The following is a 23,242-nucleotide window of genomic DNA, read 5'->3' as shown; positions in this document are numbered from 1 at the left end:
GTTACCTTGCTGTGAGAGTCTACACGTGTGTGTGTGTGTGTGTGTGTTACATTGTTGTGAGAGTCTATACGTGTGTGTGTGTGTTACCTTGCTGTGAGAGTCTATACGTGTGTGTGTGTGTTACCTTGTTGTGAGAGTCTATACGCGTGTGTGTGTGTTACCTTGTTGTGAGAGTCTATACGTGTGTGCGTGTTACCTTGCTGTGAGAGTCTATACGTGTGTGCGTGTTACCTTGCTGTGAGAGTCTATACGTATGTGCGTGTTACCTTGCTGTGAGAGTCTATACGTGTGTGCGTGTTACCTTGCTGTGAGAGTCTATACGTGTGTGTGTGTTACCTTGCTGTGAGAGTCTATACGTGTGTGTGTTACCTTGCTGTGAGTCTATACGTATGTGTGTGTTACCTGTGAGAGTCTATACGTGTGTGTGTGTTGTGAGAGTCTATACGTGTGTGTGTTACCTTGCTGTGAGAGTCTATACGTGTGTGTGTGTGTTACCTTGCTGTGAGAGTCTATACGTGTGTGTGTGTGTTACCTTGCTGTGAGAGTCTATACGTGTGTGTGTGTGTGTTACCTTGCTGTGAGAGTCGTATGTGTGTGTTACCTTTGCTGTGAGAGTCTATACGTGTGTGTGTGTGTGTGTGTGTGTGTGCTGTGAGAGTCTATACGTGTGTGTGTTACCTTGTGTGAGAGTACGTGTGTGTGTGTTACCTTGCTGTGTGTGTGTGTGTGTGTGTGTGTGTGTTACCTTGCTGTGAGAGTCTATACGTGTGTGCGCGTTACCTTGCTGTGAGAGTCTATACGCGTGTGTGTGTGTGTTACCTTGCTGTGTGAGTCTATACATGTGTGTGTGTGTGTGTGTTACTTTGTGAGAGTCTATACGTGTTGCTGTGAGAGTCTATACATGTGTGTGCTGTGAGAGTCTATACATGTGTGTGTGTGTGTTACCTTGCTGTGAGAGTCTATACATGTGTGTGTGTGTTACCTTGCTGTGAGAGTCTATGTGTGTGTGTGTGTGTGTGTTACCTTGCTGTGAGAGTCTATGTGTGTGTGTGTGTGTGTGTGTGTTACCTTGCTGTGAGAGTCTATACATGTGTGTGTGTGTTACCTTGCTGTGAGAGTCTATACGTGCGTTGATCAGTCCCTCCAGTATGAGCTGGGTCAGTTCATCCTCCAGAGATAACACTGTGGTGTTGAAGGACTGGGACATCTTAGTCATGTCTGCAGACACGTACGGGCTGAAGTACTGACACACACACGCACACACATCCGCATGAAAAGTACAGAGATACTGTCGGCACACACACACACATACCCCTCACCCACACCACTATACCCACTACACCTAAACAAAACAACAGTATAGATTACAGCAGACCTTCCTGCAAACACACCCAATAATACTGGCCATGGGAGCAGGGGACAGGAACTGCTGAATGTTTTATGTTCATTTTTTGACTACATATTTATAACATTACACCAGCGTAACTCACACAATCATCCCACTGTGGTAAAACAGAAAAGGCAGACCAAGATGTTAAGTAGAACTAATTTAGTGCAAAGATTAAATAACCTTAGCAGAACCACCATTTTGGTGCCATCCACTACCTGCAGGTCCAGTTAACCCTGGTTGTCCATCCACTACCTGCAGGTCCAGTTAACCCTGGTTGTCCATCCACTACCTGCTGGTCCAGTTAACCCTGGTTGTCCATCCACTACCTGCTGGTCCAGTTAACCCTGATTGTCCATCCACTACCTGCTGGTCCAGTTAACCCTGGTTGTCCATCCACTACCTGCTGGTCCAGTTTAACCCTGGTTGTCCATCCACTACCTGCTGGTCCAGTTAACCCTGGTTGTCCATCCACTACCTGCTGGTCCAGTTAACCCTGGTTGTCCATCCACTACCTGCTGGTCCAGTTAACCCTGGTTGTCCATCCACTACCTGCTGGTCCAGTTAACCCTGGTTGTCCATCCACTACCTGCTGGTCCAGTTAACCCTGGTTGTCCATCCACTACCTGCTGGTCCAGTTAACCCTGGTTGTCCATCCACTACCCGCTGGTCCAGTTAACCCTGGTTGTCCATCCACTACCCGCTGGTCCAGTTAACCCTGGTTGTCCATCCACTACCCGCTGGTCCAGTTAACCCTGGTTGTCCATCCACTACCCGCTGGTCCAGTTTACCCTGGTTGTCCATCCACTACCCGCTGGTCCAGTTTACCCTGGTTGTCCATCCACTACCTGCTGGTCCAGTTTACCCTGGTTGTCCATCCACTACCTGCTGGTCCAGTTTACCCTGGTTGTCCATCCACTACCTGCTGGTCCAGTTTACCCTGGTTGTCCATCCACTACCTGCTGGTCCAGTTTACCCTGGTTGTCCATCCACTATCTGCTGGTCCAGTTAACCCTGTGGCAGCCAATTGACACCCTAGAGCTCTGGTCAAAAGTAGTGCACCATATAGGGAATAGGGTGCCGTTTGGGACTTATCCCCTGTAGATGTTTGCCGCTAGGGGTCAGAGTTATTCACAATCCTCAGCTAAATGTAGTTTTGATCGCTGCCTGAGCTATAAGTATGACAGAGAGAGAAGTTTTGTATCTGATTCTTTCCCTCCAGACGCATGATTGCCTATTAATTAAGTCGATGGGGGAACCCTTGATTGACAAATTCATTATTAGAACTCAAACGTAGTTGTGAGTGTTCAAGGAAGACAACAGAATACCCAATGCTGATGTTCAGTATTATATGGAGTACTGGAGAATTGTTTTTTCTATCGCATCTGTCTCACCTGTATGAGAGCTCTGTTCCTGATCAGTGTGTAGAGCGTCTGTACGTGGGGGCCAGGTACATGTCTAACAGCAGGTTATCCTGAGAGAAAAGAGGGTGGCAGTCTGAATTTAGGACAGCTTTCAAACACGTGTTATCAACATCATCATCAACATAATGAAAACGCATCATTGTTTTCAACGTATCAAATCATGTTACTTGCTTTAGTTACTTTGTTTCATTCCGTTTCCAACTTCTACTCTGTTTTGTGGTATTCACACCAATGCATCATTAGTATTGATTACTGATCTTACATCTTTAAAACATCAATCTCACCTTGATCTCGTCCAGCATTTTGAGACAGGAAGCGTACTTTGACTCGTAGAACTTAAAGATGATGTCACGGACCTGAGGTTCCAACTCTAGGAATAATTTAAAGGAGCTGGGACAACAAAGACATGAATCAATGATGGTGGACTGTTGGACATCTCAATTACGATACAGGAACACACACAGTTTATACAGCAGAAACACAGGCGTACACACCTGCTTGAGATGACGTTTTTGCAGCTCCTGTCTGTCAAAGGTGGCGAGGGCACACATCCCTCCGTACACAGCTACATTACTGGAGGACAGGAGCTGGAGACGCACGCACACACGCAATCAATAGCGCCATAAAGTACAGGACATTGGTACATCAACAGAAACAATAATTAGCATTTGTCTAGTAGCAATTTTTGATAAACACTAACACATTATGGAGAACTCTCCATTCATCAACAGCAACATTTTGTTTTTTTAAAGTATGTTCTTACTTTCTCTGGCCACAGGGGACTGCGAAAGTACAGAGTTCACTTTTAAAAAGGCAACTCAGGGAAGTCACAGACTTCACCTTTAAGATACTACACAGACAGAAAGACAGGCAGACAGGCAAGCCGACAGACAGGCAAGCTGACAGGCCTCAGTGAAGTCACAGACAGGCAGACTAACCTCAGCGAAGTCACAGTGGTCGAAGGAGGCCAGCAGGAAGCACTTGGCTGCTTGTTTGTACTTTCTGGAGGCCAGCTCTGCTAGGCCTGGGAGACAGAACCACAGACAGACGGGGAGGAGGAACAACAACGAGAGGTCAAATTAAACGGGAGAAAACCCGGTAAAAGCACAATGGATTAGTCGGTTTAAAACTAATCCATTTTCATTTAAACAAAGTATTAGCATGAGCGTCTGCACCCTTTAAAGGTTGGCATCTGTTGTTAGCGTGTTTGTCGAAGGTTGGCATCTGTTAGTGTTTTTATACCTTCTAGAGAACGGGTGAAAACACTTACAGTTGAAGTTGGAAGTTAACATACACCTTAGCCAAATACATTTAAAAACTGTTTTTTTTAAACAATTCCTGACATTTAATCCTATTAAAAATTCCCTGTCTTAGGTCAGTTAGGATCACTACCTTATTTTAAGAATGTGAAATGTAGGAATAATAATTATTTCAGCTTTTATGTCTCATCACATTCCCAGTGGGTCAGAAGTTTACATACACTCAGTTAGTATTTGGTAGCATTGCCTTTAAATAGTTTAACTTAGGTCAAACGTTTCAGGTAGCCTTCCACAAGCTTCCCACAATAAGTTGGGTGAATTTTGGCCCATTCCTCCTGACAGAGCTGGTGTAACTGAGTCAGTTTGTAGGCCTCCTTGCTCACACATGCTTTTTCAGATCTGCTCACATATTTTCTATAGGATTGAGGTCAGGCCTTTGTGATGGCCACTCCAATACCTTGACTTTGTTGTCAACCTCTTGAGTGTAGGGGGCAGTATTTTGATGTTTGGATGAAAAACTAACACTTTAAAAAGTGTGAAAAGAAGTCTGTTTGCATGGGCGGGAGTTTCGGCTTGCCTGGTGACACCACCAGGCGGTAAATTGATTAATAAATAGAATTTGTAATGTGTTATTATTCAAATGACAATAAAGGTACTCAATTTGTCATTATGTTCTTCATTCTCTCTGGTAAATTTTACATAGACAAAAACAAACATTTGAAATCTGTCCCGAAATGCAATATATTTTTACTTGAAATCAAATATTTAGTAAAATCTCTAGAATTAGTCAATAACAGCAAAACATCTACGTATTCTTACAACTCTATCATAGGTGTATACCACTGTAATCCCTGACTTGATTATATTTATTTTATTTGAGGTACTTTAACTTTTGAAACGCGTAGTGATTTTTATTTATTAGCTTTATTTTAATGTTATTGTATGTTTAAGAAAAATATATACTTGTAGTGATGTCCTATTTTTATTTGCTATTACTGTCATTTGAAATGTATTAACAAATAAATACAAATAAACAAAGAGTTCAAAGAAATAAATATATAAAGAGCTCTCTCCCAATAACACCCAGTATAAGTTCCCTTCCCTACCTCAGACCACTCCCAGACTGTCCTAGCAAAATTCTTGCCTGAGAAATATTTTTGTTTGTTGCTACAAGTGATTTTTGTCCATTTTAAATGGAAAACTATTACAGTAAGGCATTTAATTGTTATCTATAAATGATTTGATATACAAATGGTTGCATTGGGCTTTTAAGGAATATAATTTTAATGTTGACATAATAGCTTAGGATCGGACTTGGTCAGTGGTGGAAAAAGTACCCAATTGTCATACTTGAGTAAAAGCAAAGACACCTGAATAGAAAATTACTCAAGTAAATGTCACCCAGTAAAATACTAATTGAGTAAAAGTATAAAGTATTTGGTTTTAAATATACTTAAGTATCAAAAGTAAATGTAATTGCTAAAATATACTTAAGTATTAAAGTAAAGTATGAATAATTTCAAATTCCTTATATTAAGAACAGTGAGACATAATTTACAAATGAAACATTTGTATTTAGTGAGTCCACCAGATCAGAGGCAGTAGGGATGGGCAGGGATGTTCTCTTGATAAGTATGAATTGGACACTTTTCTATCCTGCTAAGCATAAAAAAATGTAATGAGTATTTTGGGGTGTCAGGGAAAATGTATGGAGAAAAAGTACATTATTTTACTTAAGAATGTAGTAAAGTAAGAGTAAAAGTTGTCAGAAATGTAAATAGTGAAGTACAGATACCCAAATCTTTTGATATTTTTGCCACCAGGAATTCTGGGCAGGTAAGCTGGCGGTAGTGTGAAAGTGCTGGGTTTTGATGAATAAACAAGTTGTAGGTGTGTCGAGGTTTGGCCCCTCAGTGGCCAATCAGAAAGTGCTCCATGGCTAAATATGTGGTTGCTTCAAGTTGTGCATTTACAGTCTTTTATGTATTGCGTTGTTATCAACTCCAACTCAAATGTTAGTCCATTAAATAGCCTGCCCCATATTTGCTAAATATTTTTAACATGTTTGCAGTCCACATGGTTCTAATTGCATTCACACTGATATAAGGGCTAGGCCTGTTGTAAATTGTAGTCTGGACATGGCAAACATAGTCAATAAGTAAGATTAAATTCACTAGGCTATTGATTAGGCCTAAAAAAAGACAGTGTACAATTATAATCAAATTCTAATAAATATTTAACTTGTTTTAAGAAGGTAATGCCTGAAACTGTATTTTGACACCATAAAGGCAGACTATGAAGGGTTTTATGCACAGCCAAACTTTTCACAGGAGCTGGATAAAGAGCCAATATACAGAGAGCGGGGGAATATCCACTCACCATTATACTGCTATAAATGTCATGTTTTATAAACATCATGGAACCATCTTGGCGATCACATTTGCACTTCTTCAGAAATAGCATTGCATTTGAGCCATGTATGTTCTCACCCATGGATGGTAAATCTTTCAAATAAGTTAATTAATCAAATTAAACAAAAACAAACCGTCTTTTAAATTAACAATATTTCTAAATAGGATCGTGTCAGAAGCATGATGTCATAAATCACATATCCTGTGCCATGAGCATAAGGCACTGTGTGCACACATAGGCCTAAGAGCTTTGGCAGGAGGAATGGATGTTTGTCCTATCCACTGAATATAGCTTATTCAATAGTATACACTAACCCTCCTTGCTCTGTACATCTCTTTGTAGCACAACAAAGAGTGAATTACCTGCAGCACATTTTAATTTGGTTAGGACTGACTGACTCTGGCAATCTCTCTCCCTCGTTGCTGAAACAAAAAGAACAAAGATATTCCCTCAGTAAAGAAGAAGACATCCCTTCAGTAAAGAAGAACACTTCTGGGTTTGTCTTTTAGAAGACTTAAGCTTTTTCTCTCAGAGGAACCAATAACTTACCTCTGCTATCTCTGGAGTGGATTCAGCTTTGCTCACATAACTAAGGACGTGGGACCAGTTCTGGAGGTAGACACTAACCTGATAGATGAAAACACACATTTCAGTAAGAAAGCCTACAGGACACAAATTTCAAGACTGCCCTCTAGTGTTTGTCAGTGGAGTTAATCAGATCACAGAGAAAGCAAGAGTTCAAGCGAGTGAGGAGAGAGAATGAGAGAGAGAGGAATATAAAATCTTATTGGTCACATACAGTTGTTAGCAGATGTTATTGCAGCGAAATGTGTAGCGAAATGCTTGTAAAAGAAATTGCCTTGGGGCTAGAAGCTCGGCTGCCGTCTCTATTGGCGCCCTTAAAAAATATCCCCTGCTCTCTGGACAAAAAATAATACATCAGAACATTGAACACTAACTATAATGGTGACATACCTTAATAACATTAAGACACATGTTTATGACATGCTTGGCGCTAGTGCAGTAGTCTCGGGCTCTGGAGTAGCACTTGAGGGCATTGCTGAGGTCACCGCAGTCCAAGTAGTGGTCCCCAAGATCATCATGACCCCGCCTGAAGTGAAAATAAATAGCATGGAGAGGGTTCGGGTCAATACCAGAGGGGTGGAAGGTAGCCTAGCCGTTAAGGGCGTTGGGCCAGTAACCAACTAGGTGGAAAATCTGTCGATGTGCACTTGAACGTAGCACTTAACCCTAATTGCTCCTGTAAATCACTCTGGATTAGAGCATATGCAAAATGACTGAAATGTCAAATATAGGCAGGAAAGGAAAATGTCTGTTTCTCCCCTTTGGCCTGAACAAAACACTATGCAGAATGACTGATCTACAAATGAACTCTACAACTTTTCATTGCAAATTACCTTACATTAAAAACTAGTACTACTTGTCAACTACTCAGTGATTACTTCTAAGTGATCAATATTTAGAAATCAATCCAGCACCTTACTCAGGCCGATCCTCTTGGAGGTGAGGATTATTCAAATCGGATTTATTATCTACTTGGTGCTAACAATCGTAGCTTCTCCAATCCACCTGATGCTCTCTTTGATGGAGTTGCCTTTGTAGTTCTTCAGGTCAGTGTCCAGTTTCTCCAGTTTGAGCAGGGCTTTTTCCTGGTCGACTCGGCCCACGCTGTGTCTAGAGGAGGGGATCGACTGCCCGCCCTCCACAACGGCATCTGTAGCCACCTGGACCTCTCTGAACACACATACCTCAAATGAATCAAACACTCAACGAAAACAACTGAAGACACTTTCCAACAACAGGCTAAGCTAGGCCCGAGCTACATCTACACGTACCTGGTGGCCTCTGTGAGTTTGCGGTGGATCTCCTCGTACACGTCAACGTTGAAGGTCCTGTGGATGAAGGACAGGGCCATCTTCAAGGCTTCTGCCCGGAGCTGGGGACAGTGCTCTGCTATGAACTGCAGCCTCTCAATGCGCATCAGACCACTGTAGCTGGACGCATACTGCTCCAGGTCCTAGAGAGAGAAAGACAGAGACACACACACACCTCAGTGAGTGAGATTTTTCACTTAATATTACACATACCGATTCTATAGATTCATTTGATCTCAGTAGAAACGTGTAATTTGTGTTGTATTGGAGTCCAGTCCACAGGAAACAAGTGGGCTTTTACAATATTAGTAGGGGGAATAGATTCATACCAGTGTGGGGTTTTCCACCACATAGTTGACATCTGGTACATTGTGCTGGTCCTCTTGTGGGTCAGCATCTATCTGCATGGGCTCCACAACCCCCTGAAGAAGAGAGGACATACACTGAACAGTGTGGAACAATCAACGAGGGGGAATACTGACTGCAATAGGGCTGTCCCCCGGCTAAACAAAATATTGGTTGACCTAGAGGGAGTCCGATAAGCAATTGATTTGATTGTGCCCATCTGGGCTCAGACTTGCTGCTCTGTTTTTTTTTAAAGAAAGCGAGTGACTGTGTAACTAGCACCTGTTGTCACTCTTTCCTCCCTGCTGCAGTCACCATCAGTGTTTATCGTGCTGTCCGTGTTGCTGAAGCCGCAACATAATTACAGCCATTTGACTGAAAAGTTCTGTTACTGAAATCCCATTTGTTTAGGAAAAACATTCCCTATTCCTTCAACTTTTGCTCTCATTACGTGACACATGTAAGCATTGCATGGATGTGACCAATAGGGCCTGACCTAAAGCCCATCAGAATCACATCAATACATTGGTTATAACAAACTCGGAACAGCAAAATGGATGCAGAGGACGTGATAAACTTGAAACAGGGGTGTGTTTACTGGTTGCTAATGAGGTAAATGGAGAAGTCAGATGTGTGGAATAAATTTTACTAGTTGTGGAAAATACTGGAGATCAAAATTCAAGGTAAGGAGCAGGCACATATTATGTGTTCCAATGTGGTGCTCCAAACAGGTGCAGGTAGATTACAATATCATTTTTCTGACCGTTTGGAACAATGTAAACAAAACCAATTATAAGCATACCAGAGAGTATGTTGTAACATTTTTTTGTAAAGCCTTTATTACAGCAAAGACTAAAAAACAGTCGCATTCATTCATGAATGCAATTTCCAAAATGGAACAGTTTATTGTTTAAGCTAATTATTCAAGACCACTACTAAAGGACACCAATAAGAAGAAGAGACTTGTTTGTGGCAAGAAACGCAAGCAATGGACATTAGACAGGTGGAAATCTGTACTTTTGTCTGATTAGTCCAAATTTGAGATTTTTGGTTCCAACCACCATGTCTTTGTGAGACGCAGAATAGGTGAACGGATGATCGCCGCATGTAATTCCCACCGTGAAGCACGGAGGAGGAAGTGTGATGGTGCTTTGCTGGTGACATCGTCTGTGATTTATTTAAAATTCAAGGCATATTTAACCAGCATGGCTACCACAGCATTTTGCAGCAATACACCATCCCATCTGGTTTGCGCTTAGTGGGACTATCATTTGTTTTTCAACAAGACTGACTCAAAACACACCTCCAGGCTGATCAAGGAGCGTGATGGATTGCTGTATCAGATGACCTGGCCTCCACAATCACCCAATTGAGATGGTTTGGGATGAGTTTATTTTTTATATTTTTTATTTACCTTTATTTAACCAGGCAAGTCAGTTAAGAACAAATTCTTATTTTCAATAACGGCCTAGGAACAGTGGGTTAACTGCCTGTTCAGGGGCAGAACAACAGATTTGTACCTTGTTGGCTCGGGGGTTTGAACTTGCAACCTTCCGGTTACTAGTCCAACGCTCTAACAACTAGGCTACCCTGGACTGCAGAGTGAAGGAAGAGCAGCCACTCCTTCAAGACTGTTGGAAAAGCATTCCAGGTGAAGCTGGTTGAGAGAATCCCAAGAGTGGGCAAAGCTGTCAAAGGCAAAGGGTGGCTACTTTGAAGAATGTCAAATATAAAATATATTTGGATTTGTTTAACTTTTTTGTTTACTACATGATTCCATGTGTGTTATTTCATAGTTTTGATGTCTTCACTATTATTCTACAATAATAGTACAAATAAAGAAAAACCCTGGAAAGAGTGTGTCCAAACTTTTGACTGGTACCATATATATACACACACACGCGTTTTTCTTTATTTGTACTATACACGTGTGTGTGTGTGTGTGTGTGTGTGTGTGTGTGTGTGTGTGTGTGTGTGTGTGTGTGTGTGTGTGTGTGTGTGTGTGTGTGTGTGTGTGTGTGTGTGTGTGTGTGTGTGTGTGTGTGTGTGTGTGTGTGTGTGTGTGTGTGTGTGTGTGTGTGTGTGTGTGTGTGTGTGTGTGTGTGTGTGTGTTTTGCTGCTCGACCAACAGTCAAGTTGACTAAAAGACATCACGGTCGACCAACAGCCTATTGACCAAACAATCGACCAGTCAACTAAATGGGGTCAGCCCTAGTCTGCAACCAGGTTAACAAGGTAATCAATAGTCATACACTAACGTTACACTCCCACAGTGGCCAGATCGCGCATATCCTACTGGATATTTACATTTAAAAAAGGGCTTGCTAAACTACTAGCTGACTTAGCTAGCTAGTTAAATACCCCATGACTGTCAAAAGTGTCTGAACTGAAGCCATAAATTACCAGCGAACAGCTTCCTGAAATGCATAGGCACCTTTCTCAAAAACGAGTAGATCATTCTAACACTTAGTTGGCATGGAATAACAATGAATGGAAATATAACGCTATATATTTAGCTATATGAACTTGCGAAAGTTAGCCTAGCTTGCCAGTACGGCTAGCGGCCCTAACTAGCTACTCAATTGATCATTGCAAGGAAGCTCTCGTGCTTATCGAATTTTCCTCGCTCCAAAGTAAACACGGGCACAGCCTTCTCCACGTGCATCCCCGCCACACCGTTGCTGGGTAAAAACGCATTAAAATCGATTATTAATTACCTGAAAGTTGAATACTTGCACAGGCAAAGGCATCTTTTCCCGTTGCTGTCGTTCTGCATCAACAGCGGCTATCACATCCGGCGCATGGGTTCACAGCAGGGATCGTTACGTAACGACGTCTGCTCCGCTCCAGATGTGTCGGATGCAGACGAAAAAAAGATGAAACATGGTCGAAAACTGATAGGTAGCCTAGCTATAGCCTGGGGTGTAATCATTTGTCCAAACAGTTTGCTTCCGTTTAAGAAAAGTTTTGCAACATAATTGGCGTAATGAATACACCCCTAGGCTTCTATGCCACAGGGACAGATTCATTATGCGGAAATCGATCCGCCATTTCCTGGTTGCAAAAATCCTGATAGTTCGCTTCGCCTAATTTCAGTTTGTGACAAAACAAGCAATCTTTGGATAGGGAATCAGTGTACGATCTAAACCGCTGTGGAATGTATATTTCCATAACCAATAATATTGTATATCCATCTGTTTGAAGCTGGCGTGTAAAACCGAATGTAAAAGACGCAAAACGAAACTTCAGCATGGGAAGCATAGAAGTAGCACACATAGAACATAACTACCGCTTCGTATACTTGCTTTCAATATGAATGAAATATCTATAACTCATATTTCTATGTGAATGTGTTCGATTCTCCCAAAAAGTTACATATTGTAGCAAGGGCCAGGTCAGCATCACCAGCCAGAGGGCGCTCAGTTTCGGATGATTTTATTTTGGAGAGGAAGTTAATAGTAGGTGGTTTGAGAGGAATCGGAGAAACATAAGCCGTTTATAATCGCAATGGAAACACATGATGTTGTTTAATTCACTTGCATTTGACTTGCGGAGTGCACAGCTTGGCTACTTTGAATCGCGGTCGTATAAGCGAGCTGCTGAAAGCGATGGTTAAAGTTTGAGACCGATCGAATCAAAATCAAGACGATGAGACAAAAAAAGAGACTATCGTTGAAGAGGATTAAAAGCGCCCGGAAACCTTTATTTATCTCTTCTTTGGTCAGATTCTGCTCACTTAATTCATTATTGGTGACCAGTTCCCTGGTGTTTTGTTTTTCAAAATGTACAAGATGTAAATCCACAGCCATGTGGTTTATTTTCTTTCCATGTAAGTAAGTTATTAGGCCTACAATGTAGCTATTTTCTTCATCACAGAATACGTGTTTTAAGTAAATCGGCATACTTAGGGTTATTGTACATTATTGCCACAAGATCGATTAGGAAGTGCTACATGTTCATATAATGTAGCCTAATTCAAAATAATTTATTAGACCACAGACTCTTGCCTCTCTTGTTTACCGTAGGACGGCCTACATGCACGAAATGGACACAACACCACTCCTAAACATCCTTTTAAACTTTAAATGGACTTTTTAAGAGCCGATAATGGTGCTAAATCGCATTGTTTTTGCATTCATACGTTTTTTAAATCACCAAGCCCACAGCAGTCAGACCTGTTTCTATTGGCAGTGCCCCACAATGCCAGATTTACGATGCATAATCTTCAGAGGAAAAAAAATATTTCTATTTTTGACTGTTTTAGATAACTTGCCTAGTTTGGGATTAACATTTATTTTATGCATTAGGATTATTTATTTACATCGATCCTGTAAATGATTCATATCTAATTCATAAACCATTTTTTCTCCTTCATGCTATATCCACATATCTATATGTGCTAAGAGCTCATATTTCTTTAAGGAGGCTAATTTTAGTAAAGAAAAAAGGGTTGGATTTCATCCCTCTGCTTCCTACAACAGACATCTGTTACCAGTTGAAGTATCATTCCCTCTGAAAATAGCAGCAAACAGGAAATTGCTCACACACTGAAGGTAAGTCTTGCTATTTAATGTGACACTTATAAACTGACAAATTGCAGGGCGTGAGTGATGATGTGCCAAGAGGAGAACTTCCAGACTCTACATGTCTGTCTTTGCCAATTCAGCAAAAGTTAGTCGTCAGACAGAAGAAAGAGTTTCTGCCATTTGAGATGGACAGAATATTTATACAGTTGTACAGCGAAAACTTGATCCTTTTACGTAGAAACAGTCTGGTCTGTCAGTCACCCAGGCTACAGTAAACCCAGTGCAGGAGCCAGTTTCCTGCTAGATTATGTTCTCAAGTGTGTCACTGTCATTTTATGATCAAATTAAATCAACCTTCATTTGCCATATGCGCCGAATACAACAAGTGTAGACTTTACCGTCAAATGCTTACTTACAAGCCCTTAACCAACAGTGCAGTTCAAAAATAAGAAAATATTTACCAAGTAGGCTATAACAAAAAGTAACAGAATAAGAATAACGAGGCTATATACTGGGGCACCAGTACCGAGTCGGTGTGCAGGGGTACAGGCTAGTTGAGGTAATCTGTACATGTAGGTGGGGGCGAAGTGACTACGCATAGGTAACAAACAAACATCGAGTAGCAGCAGTGTACAGGGGGGTCGTCAATGTGAATTGTCTGGTGGCGATATTTATGAATCATCAGTCTAAATGCTTGGGGGTGGTGAGGGTGATGATGATAATGATGTTGTGTGTCGAAGTCTCTTCAGGTTCCCGTGTGAGGTCATAAAGATGGGACACGGCGGTGTGGGGAGCAAAGCTGGCGCTGGCGGCTGACAGGCCCCTCCAGTGGCCAATCAGGATGCATGTTTCCTCAATGGGTGTCAGCAAGCTCTGCTTCCTGTTCTCCCTAGCTCTCTGTGCCCTGTTGCTCCTCATCCCCACCCTCCAGCCCTCACAGCATCAGGGGGACCTTCCCCGGCCCCGGGCCCACAACAAGCCTGCCCGGCACCCTGGACGTCTGGTGGTTCCTCTCCAGACAGATATGGGGAAAGTGACAGTGGGGCGTAATGGGATTGATGGTGACTCTATGGGGCAGAGTACACCAAGAGAGACCAAGAGGACTGTGGATGGGGACTGGGTGTATACAGCTCGTCAAGCTGACACCCAGGGCGCTGGGAAGCATATAGACTCTCAGACAGGGTCAGAGGGGGACTTCCTCCACAGAACTGGGGGTGTGACGGGGGCTGAAGGGTCTCGGCCCAGGAACCCTCTGGAGCTGAAAGACATTTTCATAGCGGTGAAGACCACCAGGAAGTACCACAAGTCCAGATTGGATCTGCTGTTCCAGACCTGGGTGTCCAAAGCCAAAGAACAGGTAGGGAGGAACACACGTAGGCATACACACACATTTTGTCCACAGGGTAGATTTGTCTTGTACTGTTACCAAGTCCTCCAGGACACCTTTCTCTCTTTCTCTTTCTCTCTCTTAAAATATCATATAGAACATATCATTAATTAAGCAATGAGGCACGAGGGGGTGTGGTATATGGCCAATATACCATGGATAAGGGATGTTCTTATGCACGACGCATCGCAGAGTGCCTGGATACATATCCTTCTTCACATTCCCAGTGGGTCAGAAGTTTACATACACTCAATTAGTATTTGGTAGCATTGCCTTTAAATTGTTTAACTTAGGTGAAACATTTTGGGTAGCCTTCCACAAGCTTCCCACAATAAGTTGGGTGAATTTTTGCCCATTCCTCCTGACAGAGCTGGTGTAACTGAGTCAGGTTTGTAGGCCTCCTTGCTCACACACACTTTTTCAGTTCTGCCTACATATTTTCTATAGGATTGAGGTCAGGCCCCCAAGGTCAGGCCCCCAAGGATGAACCAGACTTGTGGAGGTCTACACATTTTTTTTCTAAGGTCTTGGCTGATTTATTTTGATGTTCCCATGATGTCAAGCAAAGAGGCACTGAGTTTGAAGGTAGGCCTTGAAATACATCCACAGGTACACCTCCAATTGACTCAAATTGTCAATTAGCCTATCAGAAGCTTCTAAAGCCATGATGTCATTTTCTGGAATTTTCCATGCTGTTTAAAGGCACCGTCAACATAGTGTATGTAAACTTCTGACCCACTGGAATTGTGATACAGTGAATTAGAAGTTAAATAATTATTTGAAAAATTAATTGTGTCATGCACAAAGTAGATCTCCTAACCGACTTGCCAAAACTATAGTTTGTTAACAAGACATTTGTGGAGTGGTTGAAAAACTAATTTTAATGTATCATATAGAACATACTGTATCATATAGAAATCGTCATATAGAACATATCATATAGAACATACACTACCATAGAGACGATATTGTATAGAACATACTGTATCATATAGAACACATCATATGGAATATACTGTATCATATAGAACATACTGTATCATATAGAACACATCATATGGAATATACTGTATCATATAGAACATACTGTATCATATAGAACACATCATATGGAATATACTGTATCATATAGAACATACTGTATCATATAGAACACATCATATGGAATATACTGTATCATATAGAACATACTGTATCATATAGAACACATCATATGGAATATACTGTATCATATAGAGCATACTGTATCATATAGAACATACTGTATCATATAGAACACATCATATGGAATATACTGTATCATATAGAGCATACTGTATCATATAGAACATACTGTATCATATAGAACACATCATATGGAATATACTGTATCATATAGAGCATACTGTATCATATAGAACACATCAGATGGAATATACTGTATCATATAGAACACACTGTATCATATAGAACACATCATATGGAATATACTGTATCATGGGTTGGCAGGTAGCCTAGTGGTTTGAGCTTTGGACTAGTAACCGAAAGGTTGCAAGATCGAATCCCCGAGCTGACGAGATAAAAATATGTCGTTCTGCCCCAGAACAAGACAGTTAACCCACTGTTCCTAGGCTGTCATTGAAAATAAGAATTTGTTCTTAACTGACTTACCTAGTTAAATAAAGGTTACGTTAAAAAAAGACCACATATAAAACACTATAGACCCTACTGTATCATAGAGAACACATCATGTAGAACATATAATATAGAACACATAATATACAACACACTGTATTATATAGAACAAATAATTTAGAACACACTGTATCATATAGAACACACTGTAATATATAGAGCATATCATATGAACAAATCATATAGAACACAATGTATCATATAGAACACACTGTAATATATAGAGCATATCATATAGAACACACTGTATCATATGAACAAATCATATAGAACACAATGTATCATATAGAGCACACTGTAATATATAGAGCATATCATATAGAACACACTGTATCATATGAACAAATCATATAGAACACAATGTATCATATAGAACACATTGTAATATATAGAGCATATCATATAGAACACATCATATAGAACACACTGTATCATATAGAACACACTGTATTATATAGAACATATCATATGAACAAATCATATAGAACACACTGTATTATATAGAGCATATCATATGAACAAATCATATAGAACACACTGTATCATATCGAACACACTGTATTATATAGAGCATATCATATAGAACACACTGTATTATATAATCAAATCAAATTTTATTTGTCACATACACATGGTTAGCAGATGTTAATGCGAGTGTAGCGAAATGCTTGTGCTTCTAGTTCCGACAATGCAGTGATAACCAACAAGTAATCTAACTAACAATTCCAAAACTACTGTCTTATACACAGTGTAAGGGGATAAGGAATATGTACATAAGGATATATGAATGAGTGATGGTACAGAGCAGCATACAGTAGATGGTATCGAGTACAGTATATACATATGAGATGAGTGTGTAGACAAAGTAAACAAAGTGGCATAGTTAAAGTGGCTAGTGATACATGTATTACATAAGGATGCAGTCGATGATGTAGAGTACAGTATATACATATGCATATGAGATGAATAATGTAGGGTAAGTAACATTATATAAGGTAGCATTGTTTAAAGTGGCTAGTGATATATTTACATCATTTCCCATCAATTCCCATTATTAAAGTGTGTTGGCAGCAGCCACTCAATGTTAGTGGTGGCTGTTTAACAGTCTGATGGCCTTGAGATAGAAGCTGTTTTTCAGTCTCTCGGTCCCAGCTTTGATGCACCTGTACTGACCTCGCCTTCTGGATGATAGCGGGGTGAACAGGCAGTGGTTCGGGTGGTTGATGTCCTTGATGATCTTTATGGCCTTCCTGTAACATCGGGTGGTGTAGGTGTCCTGGAGGGCAGGTAGTTTGCCCCCGGTGATGCGTTGTGCAGTCCTCACTACCCTCTGGAGAGCCTTACGGTTGTGGGCGGAGCAGTTGCCGTACCAGGCGGTGATACAGCCCGCCAGGATGCTCTCGGTTGTGCATCTGTAGAAGTTTGTGAGTGCTTTTGGTGACAAGCCGAATTTCTTCAGCCTCCTGAGGTTGAAGAGGCGCTGCTGCGTCTTCTTCACGACGCTGTCAGTGTGAGTGGACCAATTCAGTTTGTCTGTGATGTGTATGCCGAGGAACTTAAAAACTAGCTACCCTCTCCACTACTGTTCCATCGATGTGGATAGGGGGGTGTTCCCTCTGCTGTTTCCTGAAGTCCACAATCATCTCCTTAGTTTTGTTGACGTTGAGTGTGAGGTTATTTTCCTGACACCACACTCCGAGGGCCCTCACCTCCTCCCTGTAGGCCGTCTCGTCGTTGTTGGTAATCAAGCCTACCACTGTTGTGTCGTCCGCAAACTTGATGATTGAGTTGGAGGCGTGCGTGGCCACGCAGTCGTGGGTGAACAGGGAGTACAGGAGAGGGCTCAGAACGCACCCTTGTGGGGCCCCGTGTTGAGGATCAGCGGGGAGGAGATGTTGTTGCCTACCCTCACCACCTGGGGGCCCGCCAGGAAGTCCAGTACCCAGTTGCACAGGGCTGGGTCTCGACCCCGATGACGAGCTTGGAGGGTACTATGGTGTTGAATGCCGAGCTGTAGTCGATGAACAGCATTCTCACATAGGTATTCCTCTTGTCCAGGTGGGTTAGGGCAGTGTGCAGTGTGGTTGAGATTGCATCGTCTGTGGACCTATTTGGGCGGTAAGCAAATTGGAGTGAGTCTAGGGTGTCAGGTAGGGTGGAGGTGATATGGTCCTTGACTAGTCTCTCAAAGCACTTCATGATGACGGAAGTGAGTGCTACGGGGCGGTAGTCGTTTAGCTCAGTTACCTTAGCTTTATTGGGAACAGGAACAATGGTGGCCCTCTTGAAGCATGTGGGAACAGCAGACTGGTATAGGGATTGATTGAATATGTCCGTAAACACACCGGCCAGCTGGTCTGCGCATGCTCTGAGGGCGCGGCTGGGGATGCCGTCTGGGCCTGCAGCCTTGCGAGGGTTAACACGTTTAAATGTCTTACTCACCTCGGCTGCAGTGAAGGAGAGACCACATGTTTTCGTTGCAGGCCATGTCAGTGGCACTGTATTGTCCTCAAAGCGGGCAAAAAAGTTATTTAGTCTGCCTGGGAGCAAGACATCCTGGTCCGTGACTGGGCTGGGTTTCTTCTTGTAGTCCGTGATTGACTGTAGACCCTGCCACATGCCTCTTGTGTCTGAGCCATTGAATTGAGATTCCACTTTGTCTCTGTACTGACGCTTAGCTTGTTTAATAGCCTTGCGGAGGGAATAGCTGCATTGTTTATATTCGGACATGTTACCAGACACCTTGCCCTGATTAAAAGCAGTGGTTCGCGCTTTCTGTTTCACGCGAATGCTGCCATCAATCCACGGTTTCTGGTTTGGGAATGTTTTTATCGTTGCTATGGGAACGACATCTTCAACGGACGTTCTAATGAACTCGCACACTGAATCAGCGTATTCGTCAATATTTCCATCTGACGCAATACGAAATATGTCCCAGTCCACGTGATGGAAGCAGTCTTGGAGTGAAGAGTCAGCTTGGTCTGACCAGCGTTGGACAGACCTCAGCGTGGGAGCCTCTTGTTTTAGCTTCTGCCTGTAGGCAGGGATCAGCAAAATGGAGTCGTGGTCAGCTTTCCCAAAAGGGGGGCGGGGCAGGGCCTTATATGCGTCGCGGAAGTTAGAGTAACAATGATCCAAGGTTTTACCACCCCTGGTTGCGCAATCGATATGCTGATCAAATTTAGGGAGTCTTGTTTTCAGATTAGCTTTGTTAAAATCCCCAGCTACAATGAATGCAGCCTCCGGATAAATGGTTTCCAGTTTGCAAAGAGTTAAATAAAGTTCGTTCAGAGCCATCGATGTGTCTGCTTGGGGGGGGATATATACGGCTGTGATTATAATCGAAGAGAATTCTCTTGGAAGATAATGCGGTCTACATTTGATATAGAGCACATCATATAGAACACACTGTATTATATAGAGCATATCATACAGAACACGCTGTATTATATAGAGCACATCATATAGAACACACTGTATTATATAGAGCATATCATATAGAACACATCATATAGAACACACTGTATTATATAGAGCACATCATATAGAACACACTGTATTATATAGAGCATATCATATGAACAAATCATATAGAACATACTGTATCATATTAACAAATCATATAGAACACACTGTATTATATAGAGCATATCATATGAACAAATCATATAGAACATACTGTATCATATTAACAAATCATATAGAACACAATGTATCATATAGAACACACTGTAATATATAGAGCATATCATATAGAACACACTGTATTATATAGAGCATATCATATGAACAAATCATATAGAACATACTGTATCATATGAACAAATCATATAGAACACAATGTATCATATAGAACACACTGTAATATATAGAGCATATCATATAGAACACACTGTATTATATAGAACACATCATATAGAACACACTGTATTATATAGAGCATATCATGAACAAATTATATAGAACACACTGTATCATATTAACAAATCATATAGAACACAATGTATCATATAGAACACACTGTAATATATAGAGCATATCATATAGAACACAATGTTTTATATAGAGCATATCATATAGAAAACATCATATAGAACACACTGTATCATATAGAACACACTGTAATATATAGAACATATCATATAGAACACAATGTTTTATATAGAGCATATCATATAGAACACATCATATAGAACACACTGTATCATATAGAACACACTGTAATATATAGAACATATCATATAGAACACAATGTTTTATATAGAGCATATAATATAGAACACATCATATAGAACACACTGTATTATATAGAACACAATGTATCATATAGAACACACTGTAATATATAGAGCATATCATATAGAACACAATGTTTTATATAGAGCATATCATATAGAGCACATCATATAGAACACACTGTAATATATAGAGCATATCATATAGAACACATCATATAGAACACACTGTATTATATAGAGCATATCATATGAACAAATCATATAGAACATACTATATCATATGAACAAATCATATAGAACACAATGTATCATATAGAACACACTGTACTATATAGAGCATATCATATAGAACACATCATATAGAACACACTGTATCATATTGAACATATCATATAGAACACACTGTAATATATAGAGCATATCATATGAACAAATCATACAGAACATACTGTGTCATATTAACAAATCATATAGAACATATCATATAGAAAGTATCATATAGAACATGTCATATAGAACATACTGTATCATACAGAACATATCATATAGAACATACTGTATTATAAAGAGCATACTGTATCATATAGAACATACTGTATCATATAGAACATATCATATATAACACACTGTAATATATAGAATATATCATATTGTATCATATAGAACATATCATATATAACACACTGTATCATATAGAACACATCATATAGATTATAGAACATACTGTATCATATAGAACATACTGTATCATATAGAACATATCATATATAACACACTGTAATATATAGAATATATCATATTGTATCATATAGAACATATCATATATAACACACTGTATTATATAGAACATATCATATTGTATCATATAGAACATACTGTATCATATAGAACACAATGTATCATATAGAACACACTGTAATATATAGAGCATATCATATAGAACACACTGTATCATATGAACAAATCATATAGAACACAATGTATCATATAGAACACACTGTAATATATAGAGCATATCATATAGAACACACTGTAATATATAGAGCATATCATATAGAACACACTGTATCATATAGACACAATATCTGTATCATATGAACAAATCATATAGAACACACTGTATCATATAGAACACACTGTATTATATAGAGGATATCATATGAACAAATCATATAGAACACACTGTATCATATAGAACACACTGTAATATATAGAGCATATCATATAGAACACATCATATAGAACACACTGTATCATATAGAACACACTGTATTATATAGAGCATATCATATGAACAAATCATATAGAACACAATGTATCATATAGAACACACTGTAGTATATAGAGGATATCATATGAACAAATCATATAGAACATACTGTATCATATAGAACACAATGTATCATATAGAACACACTGTAATATATAGAGCATATCATATAGAACACACTGTATCATATGAACAAATCATATAGAACACAATGTATCATATAGAACACACTGTAATATATAGAGCATATCATATAGAACACATCATATAGAACACACTGTATCATATAGAACACACTGTATTATATAGAGCATATCATACGAACAAATCATATAGAACACAATGTATCATATAGAACACACTGTATTATATAGAGGATATCATATGAACAAATCATATAGAACATACTGTATCATATAGAACACAATGTATCATATAGAACACACTGTATCATATGAACAAATCATATAGAACACAATGTATCATATAGAACACACTGTAATATATAGAGCATATCATATAGAACACATCATATAGAACACACTGTATTATATAGAGCATATCATATGAACAAATCATATAGAACATACTATATCATATGAACAAATCATATAGAACACAATGTATCATATAGAACACACTGTAATATATATAGAACAAATCATATATCATCATATTAACAAATCATATAGAACACACTGTATTCATATATCATATGAACAAATCATATAGAACACAATGTAATATATAGAGCATATCATATAGAACACACTGTAATATATAGAGCATATCATATGAAGAAATCATATAACACACTGTATTATATAGAGCACATATAGAACACACTGTATCATATAGAACATATCATATTGATATAAATCATATAGAACAACTGTATCATATAGAACACATAACTGTAATATATAGAACATATCATATGAACAAATCATATAGAACACACTGTATCATATAGAACACACTGTAATATATGTAATATATAGAACACATATCATATGAACAAATCATATAGAACACACTGTATCATATAGAACACACTGTAATATATAGAGCATATCATATAGAAACAAATCATATAGAACAAACACTGTATCATATAGAACACACTGTAATATATAGAGCATATCATATAGAACACATCATATAGAACACACTGTATCATATAGAACACACTGTATTATATAGAGCATATCATATGAACAAATCATATAGAACACAATGTATCATATAGAACACACTGTAGTATATAGAGGATATCATATGAACAAATCATATAGAACATACTGTATCATATAGAACACAATGTATCATATAGAAGCATATATATAGAACACATCATATAGCATATCATATAGAACTGTATTATATGCATATCATATGAACAAATCATATAGAACACAATGTATC

At 39.6% G+C, this 23,242-nt stretch overlaps 1 pseudogene; it reads right to left on the bottom strand.

Moving 5' to 3' along the window:
- Positions 1-1,105: 1,105 nt before the first annotated feature.
- On the bottom strand, positions 1,106-11,943 carry LOC124028569 (annotated as a pseudogene).
- Positions 11,944-23,242: the final 11,299 nt, after the last annotated feature.

The sequence above is a fragment of the Oncorhynchus gorbuscha genome, unplaced genomic scaffold (assembly GCF_021184085.1).
Source record: "Oncorhynchus gorbuscha isolate QuinsamMale2020 ecotype Even-year unplaced genomic scaffold, OgorEven_v1.0 Un_scaffold_4450, whole genome shotgun sequence".
Classification (NCBI taxonomy): Eukaryota; Metazoa; Chordata; class Actinopteri; order Salmoniformes; family Salmonidae; genus Oncorhynchus; species Oncorhynchus gorbuscha.
This window is presented reverse-complemented; position numbering and strand designations above follow the sequence as displayed.